General features: G+C 41.1%; 1 long non-coding RNA gene across 1 annotated transcript; it reads right to left on the bottom strand.

The window, feature by feature from the left end:
• Positions 1-19579: 19579 nt before the first annotated feature.
• On the bottom strand, positions 19580-20733 carry LOC117827202. The gene is made up of 3 exons (XR_004634160.1): positions 20555-20733; positions 20400-20470; positions 19580-19877 (listed from the first exon to the last, which is right to left on the bottom strand). It is a non-coding gene; the product is annotated as an uncharacterized LOC117827202 (long non-coding RNA).
• Positions 20734-22578: the final 1845 nt, after the last annotated feature.

Below are 22578 nucleotides of genomic sequence, written 5' to 3'. Positions count from 1 at the left end.
AAATAGACTCCATGAGGGTGGTATGAGGGCCAGACGTCCACAATTGGGACCTCACAGCCCAACACCGTGCATGCCAATTGGCATTTGCCAAAGAACACCAGGATTGGCAGGTTTGCCATTGGCGCCCTGTACTCTTCACGAATGAGAGCAGGTTCACACTGAGCAAATGTGACAGACGTGACAGAGTCTGGAGACGCTGTGGAGAACTTTCTACTGCCTGCAACATCCTCCAGCATGACCGGTTTGGCGGTGGGTCAGTGATGGTTTGGGGAGGCATATGCTTGGATGGCCGCACAGACCTCCATGTGCTAGCCAGAGGTACCCTGACAGCCATTAAGTACGGGATGAGATCCTCAGACCCATTGTAAGACCATATGCTGGTGCAGTGGGTCCTGGGTTCCTTCTGATGCATGACAATGCCTGACCTCATGTGGCTGGAGTGTGTCAGCAGTTCCTCCATGATGAAGGCATTGATGTTATGGACTGGCCTGCCCGTTCCCCAGACCTGAATCCAATAGAGCACCTCTGGGGCATCATGTCTCGTTCCATCTACCAACGCTACGTCGCACCAAAGACTGTCCAGGAGTTGATTGAGGCCCTGATCGAAGTCTGGGAGGAGATCCCTCAGGAGAACATCCGTTGTCTCATCAGGAGCATGCCCAGACATTTAGGGAGTGTATACAGGCACGTGGAGGCCACTCACACTACTGAGCCTCATTTAGAATTGTCTTGAGGAATTTCCACAGAAGTTGGATCAGCCTGTGATCTGATTTTCCACTTTGATTTTGAGTATAACTCTGAATCCAGACCTCCATGGGTTAATGATTTTGATTTCCATTTATCATTTTTATTGTATTTGGTTCTCAACACATTCCACTTTGTAATGAATTAAGATTTTGACTGACTAGCAACCAACGTCTGGTGCTGACTGGTGAGGTTGACTATAATTCATGTATTCGACTAAACACTGGCATCCCTAAAAATAAGCAACAAAAGTTGAAACCTCTCTTTCTTTGTCTCTGCTGAGGAACATGCCCAAGAACTAAGAGACATGTACAGCAGATCTGTTTCTACCTGCAGGGTTTAACACTTTATCTTCATCATGATCACACTTTCCACTCCAGCCATGAGCCACTCCGCTTTTTGTCTCGACTCAGCAGAGACATCTTTCACTTCCAGTCGCATTCAGCTGACAGCCATGAGACAGTAAACCCACAATGCTTTACATCTGTCTGACTGTTCCTGAACTGTCTCATCCTTGTTCTTCTGGCGTGCCGCTGACAAACAAAGGTACTTCTGTTGTGCTTGTGTCTGGACGTGAACCAGCCTCAGTGATTATATCATCCAAACACCCACCAACCACACACCGTAAATTGCACGCCGCGTAAAAAACTTCATTATGGCTTTTCCAAGTCATTGCATGGTTTTTACTGTTAATTAAAATTCCATTTATGGGTGTCGGGCTCAGAGAAAAAAATCTGCTGCTTCAGCGGTCTGGGAAACATAATGGATGCTTTATGAATTGTCAGTGAAATGAAAAGAAAAAATAGGTTTTAAAAAGGACAGTTGGGACAGAAATCACAGCCATTGTGAAATTTAAACAAGGGTTGGCTCTGGTGCTGCTGTGTGGTTTGTGAGGTGGACTGCTTCATATAGTGCTGGCAACAACATGCAGTTCACATTACAGGCACTGCTCTCAGCCTCATTCATGCATTAACGACACATTACAGACGAATAAAAGCAAGCTTGTGAAAAATCCTGATTCACGAGGAAGAAATCAGTGAGAGGGAAATCGATTAAAAAGGTCCCCAGTGCCAGCTTCAGATGGTATGCCTGTGTAATAAACCTGGACCCTCATTTTAGACATATTTTGAGATGAAGATAACAAATAAGTTGAAAAGTTTGGGTTAACCCTAGTGGATTTGTTTCTACTGGCAGCTTTCAAACAGGCTGTAATCACTGAAACTCAACTCTGTGAAAAAAAGATGCTGAGAAATTATCTGAAGCACATTTAGCCCAGACGGTGACACATAGTGGTAGATTAAATGAGCGTTTTTATACCACACAATCACTCCCTTAAATCCCCTGACTGTGTTAAATACCTGACTCTGATTGGTCAAAACGTCATAACAACAGTGATTCATTCTAAGTAACAAAAGTGACACCAGAAAACCTGATCATACGTCATATCAAATCAATCCACAGACAGTAATCTGTCACATTTCCCCTCTGCCTGTTGACATTGTGGTAAAAACATTAGAATATAATGGAATGGAACAGCAGAGATCAAAGCAAAGTAGAATGCTTCGAGGCTTGAGACATCCTGATCACACGTCAAATCAAATCAATCCACAGAAAGTAGTCAGTCACATTCCCACCACACCCCAATCATCTCTGATAGGGAAAAGTGGAGCAATGTCCTGTCCTGCAATCTAGGCAACAGCAGCAGAGTTAGTGAGAGAATCTCTAAGCTGCTGATCTCTACAAAGTCACCTAAACCGTAAGAGATAGCTCTGAGAAGAAGGAGAGCTGAATGAGGACAGAAATGTCAACATCAATATTCCTACAGAAGTCCCATTCACCTTGTCTAACAAATCAATGTCATTAACAAAATAAAATCAGGTAATTGTGTGTTATGTATGACTTTCAAGACAGTGAATAACTTAATTTGACCAAAAGAGGAGCACTTAGTGTGGCAGAGTATCATCAATAAACTATCCAACTGAGGCATCAGTAGACCTGAAACTCCTCCATCTGAGAGGTAGAGTTACCCTCCTGGTCAACAGAGTCTGATGAAAAAAAGTCTGTCTCTGTAGGGATCCTTTCTGTGATGCTTTCGTACACTTACAGTCATAAAAAAAAAAAAATCTATCAGTGCCAGAAAAAGGAACTTATAGAGGACATATTGCAATTCTTTAGGCCTGTTCACAGCTACCAGCTGAAGGACTGGAGCATTTCCAAACAATTTTGTACTTAGTCATTCAGACCCCAAAACATTTTAATAAGGCTCAATTTAGAGCTACTAGAATGAGCTTTAAGGCCAGAGGAAAAACAAAAAAGCTTGTGAGAAAGTCACAAGGCAGAAATGAGTGAACAGGGAATTGATTAAAGAGGCCATCGGATGCATGGCCGCCTCTTGCTTTAAAGGCCAGGGGGACAATGCATCATTAAGAATCTTTCTCTCATTCATAAAACCATAAACACCAGGCACATGGATGTCTCATTTGTGGATTACATACATGTGCTGCCTCAGGTTGTGAGCCGACGCCGTCTTGCATGGCAAGGTTTACTGCTGCTGTTTTCTCTTTGTCTGTAGCTCTGCTCACTGTCGTTTCATGCCTCACATACACATAGCCTCATATGTTTCCAGTTAAAACACTGGCCCAGTCCCTGTTGAACTCAATGTTGGATTGTGCTGCAGTTGAATAATTAGCGCAGCAGTTACACATGGTTGTAAATATGTGGTTTGGGTTGTGTTTTAGTGCCAGGCCTGCTTCTTTGATTGGTAAATAACCGCAGTGAAATACTGTATGTACTATAAAGTGTCCTGAAATAACCATGGGAGTATTCAGAGCAGTAAGGTAGAAACTTTCTCATGGTAATCTCTCTATTTGGAATTAAAAGTGAAAGCTAATGTAAATGAATCTTTACACTAATCCCTCATGCAAGGACACTTGTACTTACTTATTCAGTAATTGTGTCAAAGTAAAAGTCCCTAATAAGCAGCATAAGTTACACTTCAACTAAATTGCATTTCTTTTCCTGCACGAGGCAACAATGAAAGCTATATCATCACTTTACAACCTCTATTGCTCCACAATACAAGTTTGTGAGGTTTGCTGCTCACTGCGAAGCGTTTTCATTTTGTTAAATGTGGCAGGATACAACTCAGAAACCAATAAAATAATAAACTGGGTCATGGTGTCACAAAACGTATTCTCCCGTTGCAGCCAGTAATTTTTGGAGATGACTTTGGCACAGACACATTACAATAGCTTTTAAATTCCATACAGTAATTATGTTCTGGGTGAATCTTGGGACAGGGCCAGCTTGTACAAATAGAGGGCTTTGTAATGTGCCTTCAAACATCCAGCAAGGACACTAACAATCACTCAACAACAGTGCCTGAAAGGAGAGCTCCTTTTGTAGTGAGATGTAATTAGTGAGAGCTGCAAGCTGCAGAACAAACACTCCGCTCAACTCTTTGGCAAACAGTCCCGGTCAAACATCTGTGGCGACCTGGAAGTTTATCCTGTTAGACAACTTCATAAACTTAAAGGCGGGAAATATGTAGCTGTGTTTGTTTAAAGTGATCAGATATGTAGTTTAAAAATGTTGGATCAGGTCCCAGATTTGAAACATACCAAGATACTTCTTCTATTAGCATCTATTATTGTTTCTTTGTGGGTTATAAATTAGCAGCGGAACTCAGAACTCAAAAACAAGAAATGCAGTTCAAGTGTCCACTTGATGAACTGGACACTCAATGCTCCAAAAGTGAGTCAATCCCCATTTGGTCCCATATTAAAATGCAAAACTAAACAGAAAAATGTCATTGTCCATCACAACACTATGAATTAAATAATCCAAATTATTTTGGTCCAAGTGGAGAGCTGGATTAAAGCCTGATTTATACCTTTGCATTGAATCTACAGCATAGCCCCATACCTATGGAGAAGCCTACATTTGTAGCATGACATGCACCTCCGCAAAAATGTAACTATCCATTGAAACAATACATACTGCAAGTCCTGTGATTTTTCCCCTTTGGTAGCATTAAATCTCCTGTATTTACAACATTTATCAGCTCCAACATAAAACCCTGTTGTTCAGTCTGCATGGTCTCCTGTGCACAACAAGCAGACAGAGAATGTAGTGGTACGGGACACTGTGGTTACGGCCGGCATATAAATCGCACTGAGAATTGCTGACTGACATGGACGTTCCAAAGAACAAGTATGAAGGGCTCATGACAGTCTAGCTAGGCAGTAGAGTCAACAGGGAAGTATAAAGCAGGCTTTAGGCTGCCTCATAGAAACACACAATAGAAAGTATAGAAAGTATAGAATATAATACAGACGATTGAAGCAAGCAGGTTTAAAGTAGAGAAACTCTGCTCAGTTTGAACGTCATCACCACGCCCACTTCCATGCTGTGACTGTTCCAGACTGTTACCCGCTGTGTTTACACACTAACTCACCTGACTTCTCACTGACTTGGTACAGCTGGCTGGCAGGAACAAGTTTGCTCAGGGTCAGGGTGAAAATCTTACCATTTGTGCTCAAACACGTAGCCATCCCACAAGATGTCAGTGAAGTAATCTGAACAGAATCAAACTAACAGGTATTAGTCAAATCTTCAAATCGTGTTCAAATGAGTGAGGTGGATCCATGACAAAGACGATGAAGTAGGCTTTAGGGCTATTAAACTTGCTGTAAGAAGTGCTCAACCAGTTATGAACCAGCCTGAAATTCATTAAGACGCCTCTTTATGACCTGGAAAAGCAAAAGAGACCTTCAATGATATGACTGATAATTTGGAACTACATGATTTTAAAGCCGCGGGATAAAAAAGTTACCACATGCTACAGAAAACTTTTTTTTTAAATATTCCACTGCACAGATTAACAGTGAGTGTCATCTTTGACTGTCAAGTGAAGCAGGATGCAATACTTCATCAGAGAATGTACATACTTTTTACTTATTAAGATACCTCTTTGACCACAGGGGGCGCCATAATACACAAACTAAAAAGTTCCTTTAGCTTTAGAAAAACACCTACTGATATATCAAAGTAACATAAATAATTAAATTAAATCAACTGAGAGGGTCTTTCAGTTTGTGTGATTTTGGCACCCCCTGTGCACAAAGTATGTATGTAGAAGTCTCATTTAGAGCACTTGTTTTCCAGATCTGGTTATCTTGAAAGATCTGTCTCTGAGTAAGGTTGATCCAAGCCAATTTTTTTCTATTAAAACCAGGACAAACTGGATTACCTGATACTAGATAAAAAGGAAGTAAATCTCCAAATCTGGATCATTCTCAACCAGATGTGAATTCAGGTTAAGTGATCTGTAGAGTGAGGAAGAATAATAACTTGATGGTGACATTTTGTGTTGCATGTTTTGAGCCATTCATAGGCCTCAACCTACTGTACATCTGACATATCAGACTTTCTTCCGGGTCTGCAAGTCGCATGACATGACGTGTCTCTGGCTGTTTCCGAAACGGCCTGATACATACTACTTACTAATGTATTAGGCAGTAGGTATTGCCTACTACATACTGGGTTTGAATTTAGTATGTAGTATGACTGTTCTGTTCGATCTGTCATGCCGCATGCTGAGCCAGACTTCGCTGGATTTCCGGTTTCAGAAAGCGGAAGTAAACAACGGCGCAGCCGATAAATAAAATGCTTATTTAGCATCCATTTATGATTTAAAAAGTTAGGAAGTGGTTTATATGTAATTTGATAACTTTCACAGCACCCAAAAACGGATTTCCTCCCGTCAAAAAATGAGGAAAAAGAAAAAGCAGAACGAGCGCTGTGCATTATGGGAAACAGTACGCGAGGCAGACTGGTCCGATGCATGCTGAGATATTTTCCCGAATCAGTAGACATCCAGGGAGTTTTGGCTTACTGCAGATTTTGCTCTTGTTCACATACTACATACTACATACTGAATTTTGGACAAATCAGTACGTACTGCTAGTATAGTAGGCGATTTCGGAAACAGCCTCAGTCTCTCTCTGTCTGTCACTCTCTCTCTCTCTCTCTCTCTCTCTCAGGTGCTCTCAATGATGGGCTCGTTAGGAGCCCTGGAGGTCACAGACTACCTCCATCTGTAACAGTCACGTATTTGTCTGCTCTAAACCACAAATATTGCTGCACTGGAGTTAGCTGAAAGATTTGTGTGTCTTAATAGGATGCCAAAGAGTTTGTGAAAGCATTAGTGTTTGATGCCAAAGGAATGTGAACGAGCCTGTTTGAGGTATCGGCCTCATTGGATTTTCTGTCTTTCTTTTTTTAACCAAAACTTCAGCTGTAGTAGTTTTCATGAAACCCACACTTCTCTCTCCCCTGGGACATCCTTATGCTACAACAGAGACTTGCCTCTGGGTGGAAATGATGATAGAAATTGAAAGCAGGCAGTGATTGTGTCTAAACCACCATGTATTAAGCAGAGTAAGCAGGGAGTCCATAAATACATCATGAAGAGAATAGGTTTATGTCTGTTATTAACTCAATTTTCAACTTTCCACACACAGACTCAGAGTTATCTGAGTAAACAAAACAGTAACACTGTGAAGGAGGCAAGTTCACATTCAGGTCAGTGCTGACACAAACACACAGACAAGTTTACATGTCAATCATCTTCTTTTTGTAGCTGCCAGTGTATTCCTCTAAATATTTTATTCTGCTTCCATCAGAGCGCTTTAAACAGACTCACAGGGGAGCATCACCCAGAGCGGGGGAGGGGCAGCAGACTGATTAGAGCCGCACACCCTCCGCTCCCCCACAGGAGGCGTCCTTACAACCGCCTGACTGCAACCCTGGGTCCTCTGACACGATGTTACAACAACCTCTCAGTCACCCTCATTATCCAGGACAATGCCACACACACACACACACACACATGCTGACACACAAAGAGAGCATCAGTGCTGCAGACACCGGCAGCATCAACGCTGCCACATGTGTTTACAACCACTGTCACACCCTGACAAAGCAGCAAAACATCAAAATGTTAGCAGTGAGTGGTGCGTCATGGAGCGTTTTACCCATTTTCCATGAATCTAACAGACGGGGTGAACGGCCGGTCAGTGCATCTAGCATCTCTGTCAGCTTTCTCAGAACGTCCTAATCAGTGTCTGGGCCTGTTTTAAGAAGAAGAACAAGAAGAAGAACAAGAAGAAGAACAAGTAGAAGAACAAGAAGAAGAACAAGAACAAGAAGAACAAGAAGAAGGGGTTTGTTGTGGAGGAGCCTGTGGGGCAGTATGGTTTCCGTCTGCGAGTGCTTTCTTATCAAAGAGTGCGACCGTCCGTCCATCCGTCCACCCAGAGATGCTCCAGTTTCTGCGTCGTTGGGTTTTAATTATCTCCTGTGAGGGCGAGCAGGCGGCTCATTACGTCTGTCAGCGGGGACGAGCGGTAACCTGCAGTAACCCTGACATCTTCACCACTCTGTCACAGCTGCCTCAAACACTGCTCCACTTTTTTCTGATCTTCTGTCACACCTCATTTCATTAACTTCTTTTTCCACCCATTGGTCTCTTTTCACCAATCGTCCTTTTCTCCTTTTTCTGGTTTATTGTGACTTCCTTTTGCTGTTCACCTGTTTCTGTTTCCTTCCTTCCTCAGTTCTTTCTTTCTTAAATTCTTATTCTATCTCTCATTTTCCTTTACTTCCTTGATAAGATTTTTCCTTTTCTTTCTTCCCATTTTCCTTCTTTCCTTTCTTACTTTCCTTCTTTTTGTTCCTTCTTTCATTTCTTTTCCCTTTTACTTTCTCTTCTTTCTTTCATTATTTTCCTTCTTTCCTTTCTTTTTCTTCTTTTCCTTTCCTTTCTGTCTTTCCCCCATTTTCTTCCTTTCATTGTCTTTCTTTAAATTATTGCTCCTATTTTCTTTCCTTTCTTACTCACCTTTTTTCTCCTCTTTTCTTTCTCTCCATTTTCCTCCTTTCCTTTCTTTAGTCCCTTTCTTACTTGCATTTTTCCATCTCTCATGTTTCTCCCCTTTCTCTTTCTTTCATTTATCTTTCCCCTTACTCCTTCCTCCTTTTTCCCTTCCCTCATCTTTTATTTTCTTTATTTTAACTTGTGTTTTTCTCATTCATTGTTCCATTAATTTCTCCTTCTTCTTCGTTCCCCCACTTCTCTTTATTTCTTTCTCCAATCTTTCTCTCTATTTTTCCCTCCTTCCATCTCCATCTTATTTTTGTCACCTCCTTTTAAATTTTTTCTCTTCTTATCTCTTTTTCTGTTTCTTTAATTTTTTGTATATCTTTGCCTCTTTTTTCCCTTTCCATCTCTGCCTTTTTTAATATTTTCTACTTGCTTTTATTTCTTCTTCCTTTCCCTTTTTTGTCTGTCTTTTTTACTATGTTGCTTGTGTTCCGCAAGTTTTAAATCCACTTCATTTTTTTTTTGTAAGACTCCACAACTCTAAAACAAAAGCCTTTACTTGTCCCACACTTGTTCTCATCCATGTGAACAGCTGTCTTCTTGATTTTGGTTTTTAAGAAGTGAATTTTTTTTCTGAACTTTATCTCTTACTTAGATTGCATTTCTGTAAAGTAAAGACATAAAGCAAGACTGAACCGAGACTCATCTGTACGAGCATTTAATGTAAGTTTGATAGAGAGCTGGAGAGACAGGTTTTTGTGACGTGACTGAGACAGAGTTTGAATTTGAATTTTATGAGTGCATAACTATGCCAACTGCTGTAATATTAATCTATTAAATATTTAGTACTCACAGTCTTTACCAACAAAATAAACCAATCATATTTAGAATTCATGAAGATGTTCCAAAATAATTTGAATGTTTGAAGATTTTTCTGAGTCAACAATTTTTTTGCATCACTCTGAAGTTTCATGTCTGGTTGTTGAAACAAATCTAACTGTAAGCATAATCCTCATTTCTGCACGTATTCTCCCTTCCTTTACACCTTTTTTTTTAATCTTTAAGTCATCACTATAGTTCCTCTCTTTGTTTTCACCCTCATGTTTTCTCTAGCTGTATCTTATTAAATCTGAGAAACATTGGTGTCTTTCTTCTTTCTCTGCTCATTGTGTCATGTTGTGCTCATTTTAATAAATGGCTAATTGTCTCATAGATGTCTCTCCTCGTACCTCATACCACATAGGTTATAATACATACATTTTTTAATCTCAAATTGAACACTCATTTTTTAAATCAAATCCAAAAACATAAATCTCCTAACACTGTTCATTGCTTTTGCACATGCACGTTTTTATTTTTGCAAATGTGCGCTTTCTCTATTTTGTTGTGTTGCTGTTATAAGTTGTTATACCTACAGGGATCAATAATAATCTGCAGAGTTTAATCTAAAGAAAGCTGTTGTCACAAGATGATCTGTATCAATAAATACGATTAAGTTTGCAATTTTTCTTTAACTAAAAGAGAATCATAAAAACATAAGGAAGGAGCTTTTTCTGAACTTGAGGTGATCTTTGGATCGAGATGCATGCAGTCAAACTGAGGTTCTCTCTTTTGTTGAATTAAATTAGTCTTAATTTCACGGCATGTTCATCAAGTCCTAAAAGCTTTTAAATTGTTTAAAAGAGCATGCCTCAGAACATCTCTAGTTGTTCTCCAAAAGGAGATGACTGTCAGGGCTAATAAACAATAAATGTTAACATCAAAGGACAGATTTTCGTAGTGCACGGTTTTGTTCTGCTTCCTACTATGAATTACACCCCTCTCCACACCTCTCCTCTCTTATCTCCATCTCCTTGTAAAAATTTGGTATTTTCAGGATCTGACAAACGCAGGAGTCAAACTACGGTCACTAGTTCTACTGCAGCGGGGGCCCGGGAGTGCTGCGAGAGCGAAACCGATCTGCTGCATTTCATTTCATCTTCCACACACACAGAGAAAATTCTGACACCCAGCGAGAGAAAAAAAAACATGTTTCTTGGAGGATGCTGCGAGCGCGGGTTCATCTGGAGGCCGGCGAGATAACGAGAGCGGAGAGAGAGGCAGGAACTTGTTGACGACAAGCTTTCTCCTCCTCCTCCTGAGCCTCTGAAGTCTGAATGAAGTCCAACAGGGGGAGAGCCAGAAGTAGTAATTACCGCCGAATGATTGCTACCTGTTGTTGACAATGATTCTCCATAAAAATACAATTTCTCAGGGTATTAAACAGGCCATCCCATCTGAGGAGCAGTTTATTGTAAAACCTGCAGGAGCCAATCAATGCAGAGCGCTGCAGGCTCCCTCTCCATCATTTAATTACTCCTCTGTCAATCAATGGAAAACACATTTTTAGGAAAGCCGATCGATTTTGAGAGGTGACTTAACTGATGAAAGGATTGTTACCTGACTGACTGACAGACTCACAGGGAGACACACAGACACACACACATATAATGAAACTGGAAGTATTGATTCGATACAGTTTAATGTGCCTCTGTACGGCAGAGTGAGCAACCAGAGACCTTATGTGTTTGTTATTCTATACTGCAGTTTTCCTCAATATGAAGCACTCAGAAACTGTATCACAATAATCATCATTACTTAAGTCTTAACAATCCACAAACACACACACAGCTTCACTAATCTACACTGCATCAGCCTGTGAAATCGTTATATCTCAGCACTCTTTGCAGTCCTAACAAAGCATCCTCACAAAACGTTTTCTTTCAAAGTATGAGTGTTAAAATATCAGACATGTTCTCATCTTAAGTTGTCAAAGATTAGCCCTTTTTGCCATCTCATTAAAGGGATAGTTGTGTGTTTTTGAAGTGGAGTTGTGTGAGGTACTTGTCAATAGTAAGTTTATTACCAACAGGGGATGCCGGTCAGCGCCTTTGTTGAGAAAACAGCCAGAGAAGTGGATCAGACGCTCAACCGCTGCACGATTTAGCTCGTTATTAAGAAAAACAGACTCAAATATGAAAGACGATGTAATCTTACACTTTATTTAGCAAAGTCATTTCAACACGCTTGAAATGCACGACTCAAAGCAATTTCAAAAGCCATGGAAGAGATCGACCGGTGTTTCGGTTTAAAGAGCGAACCTGTTAAACTGGCAACTTTCAGCTGGATGCAACCACCTACACGTTCAGCTGAAGGTTACCAGTTTCCAGGGTCACTTTTCAAACTGTAACACCGGAAGCTGACAGAGACGCATTCACACTATAAGTCTAAGAGAAGACAAATGTTAAGAAGTTATTTAATCAAGTGAATCACAGGTGTGTGGGATGTTATTGTGGAAGGCAGGTGAAATAAGAACACTGTGGGTTCTCTACCAATCAGGAAAGTTCAGCATTGCAGGCCCTGCCCCCCAAACTTCCTTGACCTATGAAAAGAACTACTCCCAGAGCAGAGGCTTTTCAAAGAGACTACCCCAGAACTAAATTTAGAACATGTTCTTGATGTCGAACCTACATTGTTCCTCAAGAGGTCCCTAGTTCCTGGTGAAAGTTCTTGCGGTCGAAAAGCAACTATAAGAAAGCATTTGTATCTAGGTACACTTTGGTCAGGGGGTTAGATTGGGCGTCAACTCTCAGACGACACTTAACTTCAGACATAACTTCTTCTTGACTTGACTACTTTTCAAATCTCTTCCAGACCCTGACTAAAACAAGTGTTTTCGAGAGGTTTAGCTAGCAGAGGTTATAAATGAGGTTATTTAAGAGCTTGCAGATCTTTCACACTTGTTCTTTTTTTTTCTGTCAGCAGGTTTCTTTAAAAAGCTACACCGCAGAGCAGCAGATTCAGTCTCACAGTCAGACAGCACAGATGGCACAGCGACAGGTGGATGGAAAGGTATGACAGAGCTGAGAAGCAGACATGGAAGATTTGTAAACTGCTCCAGTTTCTGCTTCTGTTAATTTCTAGGAGGATAAATAACTTGGAAACAGGATCATTTGGGACCCATTGCCTCCAATCTTTGTGACCTACCGTAACATAATTTAGCAGGCTTTAATATGACTTTTAATGTAAAGTAGTTTAGCACAAATTGAAATCCTTTAATACTGGCAGCTGCAGTTAGATTAAATGCAGTCTTTCATCTTCATTTACCTCCCACAGGAAACTAACCACACCAGGGTTCGCCTGTAAACAAACCAAGACCCCCATTTCAAACAGACCAGATTTTGCTCGTTTGGTCTGCACCATAGTTTAAATGAGCTACCACATCACCGGACCATCCGAGGGAAACTGACCAGAGTTCGTTTAAAGTGGACCAAATAGCTCTGGTGTGAATGAGACCTGAGATTTAAGGACAAGGTCTTGTTCTCAGTTTTGCTGATGCAGAGCTGCTCCAGGATTGGACCCATGCTGGACTCTGTATGACAGTGATACATTACAGTTACACAGCGGATTAATTAAACTGGCACCCACTGTTCACACACAAAGAGGAGAGGGATGAAAGAGGCAAAGGTGAAGAGATAATGAAATGAAATTTCTCTGACACACACACAGACACACAGACAGACAGACAGACAGACAGACAGACAGACACACACACACACACACACACACACACACACACACACACACACACACACACACACACACACACACACAGGATCATCAGTCATCGGCCGCAGATATGAGGAGGCTGTAATAGTTCTGTGGCCATCGTGAGAGGTGTCGAGTAATTGACCTCTGCTCACAGATTGATCCAGTAATGACATATAGGGCTGATCACATGACCCCTGTGTGTGTGTGTGTGTTTGGGGGGGGGGGGGGGGGGTGCATTAATTTAACCTTCTCTCATATTGTTTTTACAGTGTGATCATTAGTGAAGGACGGGTTAACTTTATCTGAGTTTGTCATCCTCCTTCCTCAAAGTCTCATGCGACTGCTGCCATGCCGACCTGAGAGCATCGTCTGCACTTTCTCAGCCTGTCTAAACATCCTCCTGCAGTTCATTCACAACACACACTCCCAGCTACAGTCAAGGCACAGTGCTGTCATAATGACACACTGCAGACAAGCAGGAACTCATACACTTACACTTTCCCAAATGTAAACACAGAAATCCAGACCTTTGAGACCGAGCCGCTTGTTTGAGATTTACTCACGTACAAAGGAAAGTTTGTACTTGCATCACAAAGCAGCACTGTTTGCTTCTTTAAAGAGATATTCTTCTTTTGCATGACTGTTTTGAAAGAGGGATGTCATGACAGCTCCCTTAAGTGAAACCAAAACATTTCTTGGGGTCTTGCTCACGAGCGAGGGGAAAAGGGAGCGCGAGATTGACAGACGGATCGGGGCGGCGTCTGCAGTGATGCAGACACTCTACCGGTCTGTTGTGGTGAAGAGGGAGCTGAGCCAGAAGGCAAAGCTCTCAATTTACCGGTCAATCTACGTTCCAACCCTCACCTATGATCACGAGCTGTGGGTAGTGACCGAAAGAACAAGATCGCGAATACAAGCGGCGGAAATGAGCTTTCTCTGCAGGGTGGCTGGGCTCGGCCTTAGAGATAGGGTTAGGAGCTCAGACATCCAGGAGAGGCTCAAAGTAGAGCCGCTGCTCCTCCGGATCGAGAGGAGCCAGATGAAGTGGTTCGGGCATCTGGTCAGGATGCCTCCCAGACGTCTCCCTGGGGAGGTGTTTCGGGCATGTTCGACTGGGTGGAGTAATTTTATTTAGTGTTTGTATAGAAGCTACTGCAGATGTTAATGTTTTGACCAGCAGTTGCTAGCTTAAACCGTACGGTCGGAATGTGGTGTAGAGACATTTAGCGCCGGCTGGCGGTAGAGTTTATTGTTATGATGTACTTTTGCAAGTCAATAATATGATGCAGGGCATTGCTAAAGAGATTTGTGTTTGAATGTATGTTTATTATGCGTTAAGCTCATTACATTGTGGAATGAAAGCCAGCATCAGTGTGTGTGTCTTTCTTTCACATTTCTCCCCTTTACAGCACGCTGTGCAGGGGTGTAACATATGCATATTGGCATACACCCTCTGAACTGAACTGACATTTTTAATAACTACTCTCCAGGGTAACACTTCAATCTGATGCAATAAAAAGTAAAATTGTCAGAACTACAAGTCCTTTCTTTTAAGCTTATTCTCCTTAATGTTTGGGTTCTGATAAACTAAGAAGCTCTCCAGGTAGATGTGTCTGTACCCTGATCTGCCCTCTGGGGGATGAAAACACTTATTTTCCTGCAGCTACTTAGCAGGCGAATATGTCAGCAAGAGCCACTTGTCAACACAAAAAAGTTCAGTGTGTCTTTTGATCATCAAGCGCTCCCTCTGTAGCTCTGAAAGGCAGAAAAGTGTGCTGACAGCTAGAGTGAATTTGTGGCAGTTATAATTGAGTCCAATAGACACGCAAACATCAGCTAACCAAAACATGCAAACTTTAAAAACTCACCAAGTAGAAACAGCACATCTTCTCAGAGCAGTTGTTGCTTTTTCTTTCACTGAATACACAACTCTCAGAACTTTGTAGCTATGATTAGACAATGGTGTATCGCACAGGTTTACACCAGTAAATATTCTTACAGCAGCCATCTTATTGTAATGTCATACTCACGTGGGAAGCTAATAAGTGAGACTTAACATAAAAATGTTTTAGAAGCACTAACATTTATGTTGCTGTCTATTTTTTCTAAATTACGTTAGTCAGCCAACAATAGGATCTTGAAGTTCTTAACACAGAGGTTGGTGTTCTGGTTTAATGAGTGACCCTGTTGACTGGCAACTTTCAGCCTGTAACAGTAACAACTGCCAGGGCTTTTGACTGAAAGTCACCAGTATACAGGGTCACTCCTTAAAACCAAACACGAGTGATCTTACCTTCATCATCGGGTATAAAAGCCTCAGTCTGGTAGCAGGTTGAGAAACCTTATCTGTTCACACCAAACACGAATACTCACACGCATACGAATGCCAGAATGTTTCGCGTTCTCTCCCATAATTAATTTGCATGTACCCAAAAACACAAATCTTGCGAGACGGAAGTTCCCTTCAAATGCCACTCCAGTCTGTTACATCACACAAGGTTGACCTTGACTACATTGAATGGTTAAGACTTTTATGATAATTGTGGCAGTGCTAACTTGCTAGTAAAACTAATAGCTGGAATCAAGTGACTGACAAAGGTTTTTACAACTTACTAGATATTCTGACCTCCTGACTCATTTTCCTTAAAGTGACCCCCATATCTGTTAGCATAAAAAACAGGTGGTGTCACAGAGTTTGGGAAAGCCGATTCTATAATTTTGTCCTATATTTTCATTGCAAATTTGTGTCATCCACGTGTATAATTTGTGAAATTCTTGCCATTTGCACCAGTGAAAAGAACTCTCAATCTACTCAAGTCTTTACATTGACTTTACATGTTATTCACTATAGCGATTGATTATATTCGCAATTGTTGGGAACACAACATAACTTTTGTAGCAGGAATTGCCTTAGAAAAAATTAAGTATTGGTTTAATAAATTTGCAAAGATTCAGAAAAAAAGCAACTGGGTAGGGGCTAATATCTTGGTTGTCGAAAGTACGACCCCGGACAGTACTTGAACATCATCTCGTCGGCTAGCTAACGTGAAGTAAAAATAGACAGCAACTAGTGGTGCAATGGATCATCGTTGATCCTTGATCTGTACGGATGCCCCTCCACGGATCGGCATGGATGTGGTCCGCGGATCGGTTGTTGAAAAAAGTTGCGCGTGTTCACGTGATGACCGCATGTTCAATCCACACTCACTCGTGAAGCGCAGTGGTAGTCATGGCAAGTGAAGGAGCAGAAGAACTTGAAAACCCTCCTGTATCTGTTCTGTCACATGTATGGGAGCATTTTGCTTTCCCTGTGAAATACAGTGAATGCTAAATGTGCTTGAGCCACGTTATGAAATTCCGTCGCGCACCCACTAGACCAGAGGCCGTCAATACGCGGCCCGCGGGCCACATCTGGCCGCCTCTTTGAGGCCCCGAGCTGTTATTCCTTCTCTCTGTGTTTTGGTCGGGTCACCGTGTGTTTACCAGGACTTGTCTCCATGTCAACAACACACAGACAGGCTGTTACTGGGTCACTTAGAGTCCAATGCTGCGAGTGCAATTTTTAACTTTCACTTTCGTTTATGGAGCAGTTCGCATATTGGCACTTTGCCAGCTGTAGGACCCTAGAATCCACGAAAACGGTGTGTTCCAAGTTTGCATCTCAAAGAAAAGTGGACGGTGAAAATCAGCAAATGAAAGAAGAATGGAGTGTAACTTTTGAAGTTCCTCTGCTCCACTTGCCATGCCATGAAATGCAGTGAATGAGGCAGGACTGGGCCCACAGTAAATTTTGAGTTGGTGGTTGTTTTTATTTAATGGGCAAAAGTGTTTTACAAAATAAATGGAGGACAAAGTCATATTTGTCTTTTTTTTTTCTTTTTGCTGATCCGAAAAAAGATCCGATCCATGACTCAAAACCGTGATCCGATCCGAACCGTGAGTATTGTTATCCGTTGCACCCCTAACAGCAACATTAACATTAGTGCGACTGAAGTACTCAAGTAAAAAATATATTTCTGGGCTTATGCAAATGCTTCACTTTTATTTTATTTACCTGTAAAGACAGTCAGCCTTAGAGAATGATAACCCCTGATATAAAAATATGGGAGTATAGCTAACACAACTTTATTTTACATCCAGTCCCAAATCTGGTCTTGAGTGCACAGCTGGACAGCAAAAGGTTTGTTTAGATCTGAATAAACAGCTGCTGTCGTGTGATTCATCACAAAAGTTGGACACTTTCTTGCAGTAGGCCACAGTTAAAGAATTTGTTGAATGAGGCACCAGTTTGGCTCATAGAGCGGGTGCTTCATGTATAGAGGCTGCAGCCCACGCCACAGTGGTTCTAGGATCCATTCCCAGGATTGGGTGCCCTCCCTACATGTCCTGTCTCTCTAAAGCAGTCCAATGCAATAAAGATGAAAAGCCAAAAAATGATCTGTGGATAAAGTAGTTTCGTCAAATCAGACATGTTTAATTTAGAGTTTAAAAATGGAAAAAGTTGAAGTTCTTCATGTTGATGGAGGAGTTCACTCTCTTCTCTCAACTTGATAATGCATGAACTAATTGTTTAGTAGCAATCATATGTTGAAATGGATGTTGCAGCAGCTTCTTAATTTCTGGTGGTTTCTTTAAAATCCAAGGCCAGGATAATAAGCAGAGTAAAACAGAATATAATGGCCCCCTAGAAACAGAGGACATGAATACTGTATGTATTTTTCATCTGTTTTTATTCACTTGGTCCCGGTCCAGAGTGTTTTTTCTGAGCTTGGAACATGACATGAGTAATAACAAGCCAGTTTTAATAAACCTCAGTGCTTTGGGCCAGACTCTTAAAATCTTATTTGAGTCCCAGCCTGTAGAAGTTTCAAACTCCCTCAGCCATCACTTCTATTTTTTAACAGTGATTTTACCACTTGTACAATCTACATCTCAAAATTAACAAAAGTTGATTCACTTTTTGAAGGTTTTCAGCATAAATAAGCCAAATCTACTTGACAGGTTCCACCCTGGAGGAACCAATTACTCTGAATTCATTATGGAGGCAGAAAATTATCCAGAATATTTTATCACAAGTTGAGTAACTGTTGCTACGAGGGACAAGAGTCACTCAGCCTCAACACAGGCGAGAGGGGAAACTGAAGTGTTATCCAGAAATGTATTTAAATTTTAAATAGAGTCCATAATTTTACCATGAAGTCAATGTAGCACACGGCTAACACTACTGGGAGTAGAAGTAATGTAGTACTGTAGTAGTAGTAGTTATAATTATAATTATAATTATACTGGACCAGAATCAGAGGATATCAGGCTCGAAAAGGAGGCAGAAGAGACTGTTTGCAACATTCAATGACCACACGAGACCAGAGATTATGGACTGGTACCTTGTATTTTTAGTAGAAAAATAATCAAAATCAAAGAAATAAACAAAAGTTCTCTATGCAGTTCAAATCACAAACAAAGTATTTCATTTGTCACTCTTTTTCTTGGTTATAAACCACTGAGTTATTTTAACTGCTTTCTATCTGAGTGGGTGCCTGACTCTAACTCTCAATATTCTTATCCAACAGTATGGTAAGTAACAACATTCAACAGAATACCTTATTAAATATTATCACTCCACAGATTGTTCCAACCTTTCAACAGTTCACTATTTCAGTAACAAAATCACCATAAACAGAATTATACACCATGTGAATAATAGCACTATTCAGTCCATTCACTTAAATCAGTGACGGTAACGACTCAGTCCTTCCAAAGGCACAGAGAATGTGTTCGAAGACGAAAGAAGGGGGTAAAGCAGGGGTGTCAAACGTGCGGCCCGCGGGCCAAAACTGGCCTGCCAGAGGTTCAAATCCGGCCCGCGGAAAAACTTTGCAAAGTGAAAAAATGACAGAGAAGACATTAACTGCAATTTTTCAATAAAAGTAACTAATACTTCAAATGTGTCCTCTGGGGGTCGATTCATAAAGACTTTTTAGAGCACTATAAGATGATCCACTAACTACTAACACTAGCACTACACCCCTGCATACAACACTGTCCAGCAAGCACACTGTTCATGATGGAGCTGAGGGGTCCAAAATAATCAACTTTACCTTCTTCATTACTATAATCTCTCTGTTCTTTTGCAATAAACATTACACTCTGTGTGTAAGGTGAGTGGGTAACCTGTGTGTTTGGTGTGTTCGCAGCAGGTTTCAGGGCTTAAAGAGTTAAATATTCGGCCCACTATGAGACACATCATGGAAAAAGAAAGATAGTTCATTAAATGAGAAAATTTTCAGAATGTACTTGTCATTATTTATAGGTTATTATGTTCTGATTTTACTGGTCCGGCCCACTTCAGATCAACTCGGGCTGTTTGTGGCCCCTGAACTGAAATGAGTTTGACACCCCTGGGGTAAAGTGTCTTTTCCAAGTCAAGTCAAAAAAAGTAAAGTCAAAGTCTGGGGTTTGGGGCTGTGCAAATGGGCAGGGGCTGAGTGCAAGAGTGGTGCTGGTTATGATGTTTACCCTACCGCTGTGGCAGGAGAGGGGAAAGGCTCACAGTTTTTGCTCCTCGACTTAGGGATCTTCAATCCAGGGATCTAGAGGTCTCTTCTGGGTTGGCTCGCCATCAATTTTAAACCGTCTCAGAAAACCTGACCTGCATGCACTGACATGGCCAGAAATGTTCATTAATCATTTGCCTTTCTGATTTATCAGGAATTATTCATCCCTTTAACTTCCACAATAATATATACATACATTAGTATAATGAAAACTGTATAATAAACATATTTTAAATGAATTTGTGTAAAGTGAAACTTAATTTCTATTTTCTTTACCTGTTATCCACTTTAAATTAAAGCAAAACACTGTTACATGACTAGTAACCCATACAGCATTAAATTTAAACAATATTTGCATGTCTTCTGTTTTTTTTAAATCATAATTACTATATCATGAAATTAAATACTTGACAAAACAACTTATGTGGCTTGAATATCAAACTGTTCATTAGCTATACCAGCCAGTGAAAACATTGAGCAATTAAACACTCTTTATGACGCATTTTTTTATATCATATTATTTTCAAATGAGTTGTCAAACAAAGTTACTTCGGTGAGCTACACAATTGTAGCTAGCTTAACCTCGTGTTGCAGCATTTAGCTATTTACTTCTTACAGTGACTCACCAGTTCGGGAATGTCTCTGTGTCACTCGGCAGGTTCGAGTGAGCAGGGTCTCTCACACAGAAATCTACAAGCTTACAACGAAGTACAGGCTGTTACCGTTCTGATTTGACAACATTATAGTGCTTTTACACTTTTTATCAGTGCTGACTTTTTACCATTCAGCGGCAGCTCCTCTATCTCTGCAGTGTCACCCAGCGTTACCAGCGTGTGTCTAGCTCGAATGCAGCGCTGCAGACCTGCGCTCTGATTGGCTGAGATTGTTAACTCTTTGTGACCCAGGTTACATCAACAGTAGACAATAAATTCAGCTGAGGTGGTTATTCTGAGATTCTCAGGTGGTGCATGTTTGCAGATAGAAAACATGTACGACTACCCACCATTGAATCCCACAGTCAGCTCATCCCTCATTTCACACATCACTCCATAAAAAGGTCTTTGGTCCACACAATGATACATTGATTATTTGATAGGGGACCTGATCAATTGACTGACTGATTGGTTGCTTCAGAGGCAGAGTTCATAGATTTTCTTTTTTTTTTGCAGATGAAATCCCCATGAGGACTTCGATGTGATGAAGGTGGCCTTGGCTCTGTACTCCAGGTGAAAGTTCCCTCATTGCTGCAAGCAATGACTGAGCGAACTGGAGATAATGCAGCTCATAAGAAAGCTGCCCCAGTTACAACACAAGTATTAGATATGCCTCTGCTAATGCATAACATGCACTATGTAATATTGACGAGTTTAACAATCACGTACCATACTTGACTGCCATCCAAAATGACCGTCTTTTTCCCTCTGTGACAACCTACACATCAAACATTGAGCATAGCGTTAGTTCAGGCAGGTTTATGAAGCCAAGCTCGGCCTACAGAGCAACTGCTCTTTACAGCAGTGCCTATCAGCTGATAGCTTAGCTTATTACATCTACACATCCGATTGGTAAATAGCAAAATGGGCATTATATTTAAACTGCTTTTGCCTGCCTTCTTGTGCTCTTGTGGTCCTACTGAAATATATTTATTAAGGTTGTCACTAATTTTCATTCAAAGCAGCCGGGATGAGGAGTGTGCTTTGTTGAAAATGGACGAGGCAAGTGTGTTTTTTTTAAAGATGCTTCTGGGACGGACATGAGACACACCGATGAGCTTCCTGTGGAAACATGAGCTTTGACTAGAGCAGGCAAGGATTCACTTCAGACTGTGCAGTGCTCATGGAACATGGAGCTGATGCTTACTGTGGACTGAAGCAGTGTGTCAACATTGGACCGAACAGCGCTGTGTGTGTATGTGAAGCTCACACTGTTTGTTCACTCTACAGGTACATGCCTCTTTTGCTTTCTCAGCCCTGTAAAGCTGTGTAAAATCACACACTGGAACAGAAATAATCCACTATTGTAAGGTTCAGCGCAAAAGCAAACAGCAGAGTTGTTTTACTTCTGTGTTGCAGAATTGCTGTGGAAAAAGGGTGGCTGATTGCCAGTCACAAAGTCAGTTGAGGCTAAAAGCTAAGCAGCTGTTAACGTTGGCTCAGCTTGTTTTAAAGTTAGAAACTCTAAAGGGGTCCAAGCCAAGCCATACACTGATGATGCCATTTAAGTCCATATGAAGTTAGAAGTATAGGCAGCAACTGTGAAACAATGAGTGAAAACATGACATGTAGCTCCTGCTGACTGCAAATCTTGTTGTTTTTTCATTTAACCACAAAATAAAAATAGTTGATACAAATGAACAATGACTTTTATTTTGAGAAACATACAGCAGGCTGTACTAGAGTAACTTGTGCATTAGAAACTAAGAAAATTGATTACTGCTCTGCACGGCTAAATAAAAGGCACACACACACACACACACACACACACACACACACACACACACACACACACACACACACACACACACACACACAGGGTATCTAATTTAGCATTTCTATGGACTGGGAAACACACAATAAGGAGGTAGTAAAGTGTGACTAGCATGGTAAGAGCAAGTATTGATTAGTGGACTGTGGTCATGATTGTTGGTAATCTGACTGCCCAGCTGCTTTCTCACACACACACACACACACACACACACACACACACACACACACACACACACACACACACACATACACACACACACACACACACACACATACAAAGGGAGAGAGAGAGACACAGAAACACTGGTCACCTTATATT

The sequence above is a fragment of the Notolabrus celidotus genome, chromosome 2 (genome assembly GCF_009762535.1).
Source record: "Notolabrus celidotus isolate fNotCel1 chromosome 2, fNotCel1.pri, whole genome shotgun sequence".
In the NCBI taxonomy this organism is placed as follows: Eukaryota; Metazoa; Chordata; class Actinopteri; order Labriformes; family Labridae; genus Notolabrus; species Notolabrus celidotus.
Note: the sequence above shows the minus strand (reverse complement) of the source record. Positions and strands in the feature narration are given on the sequence as shown.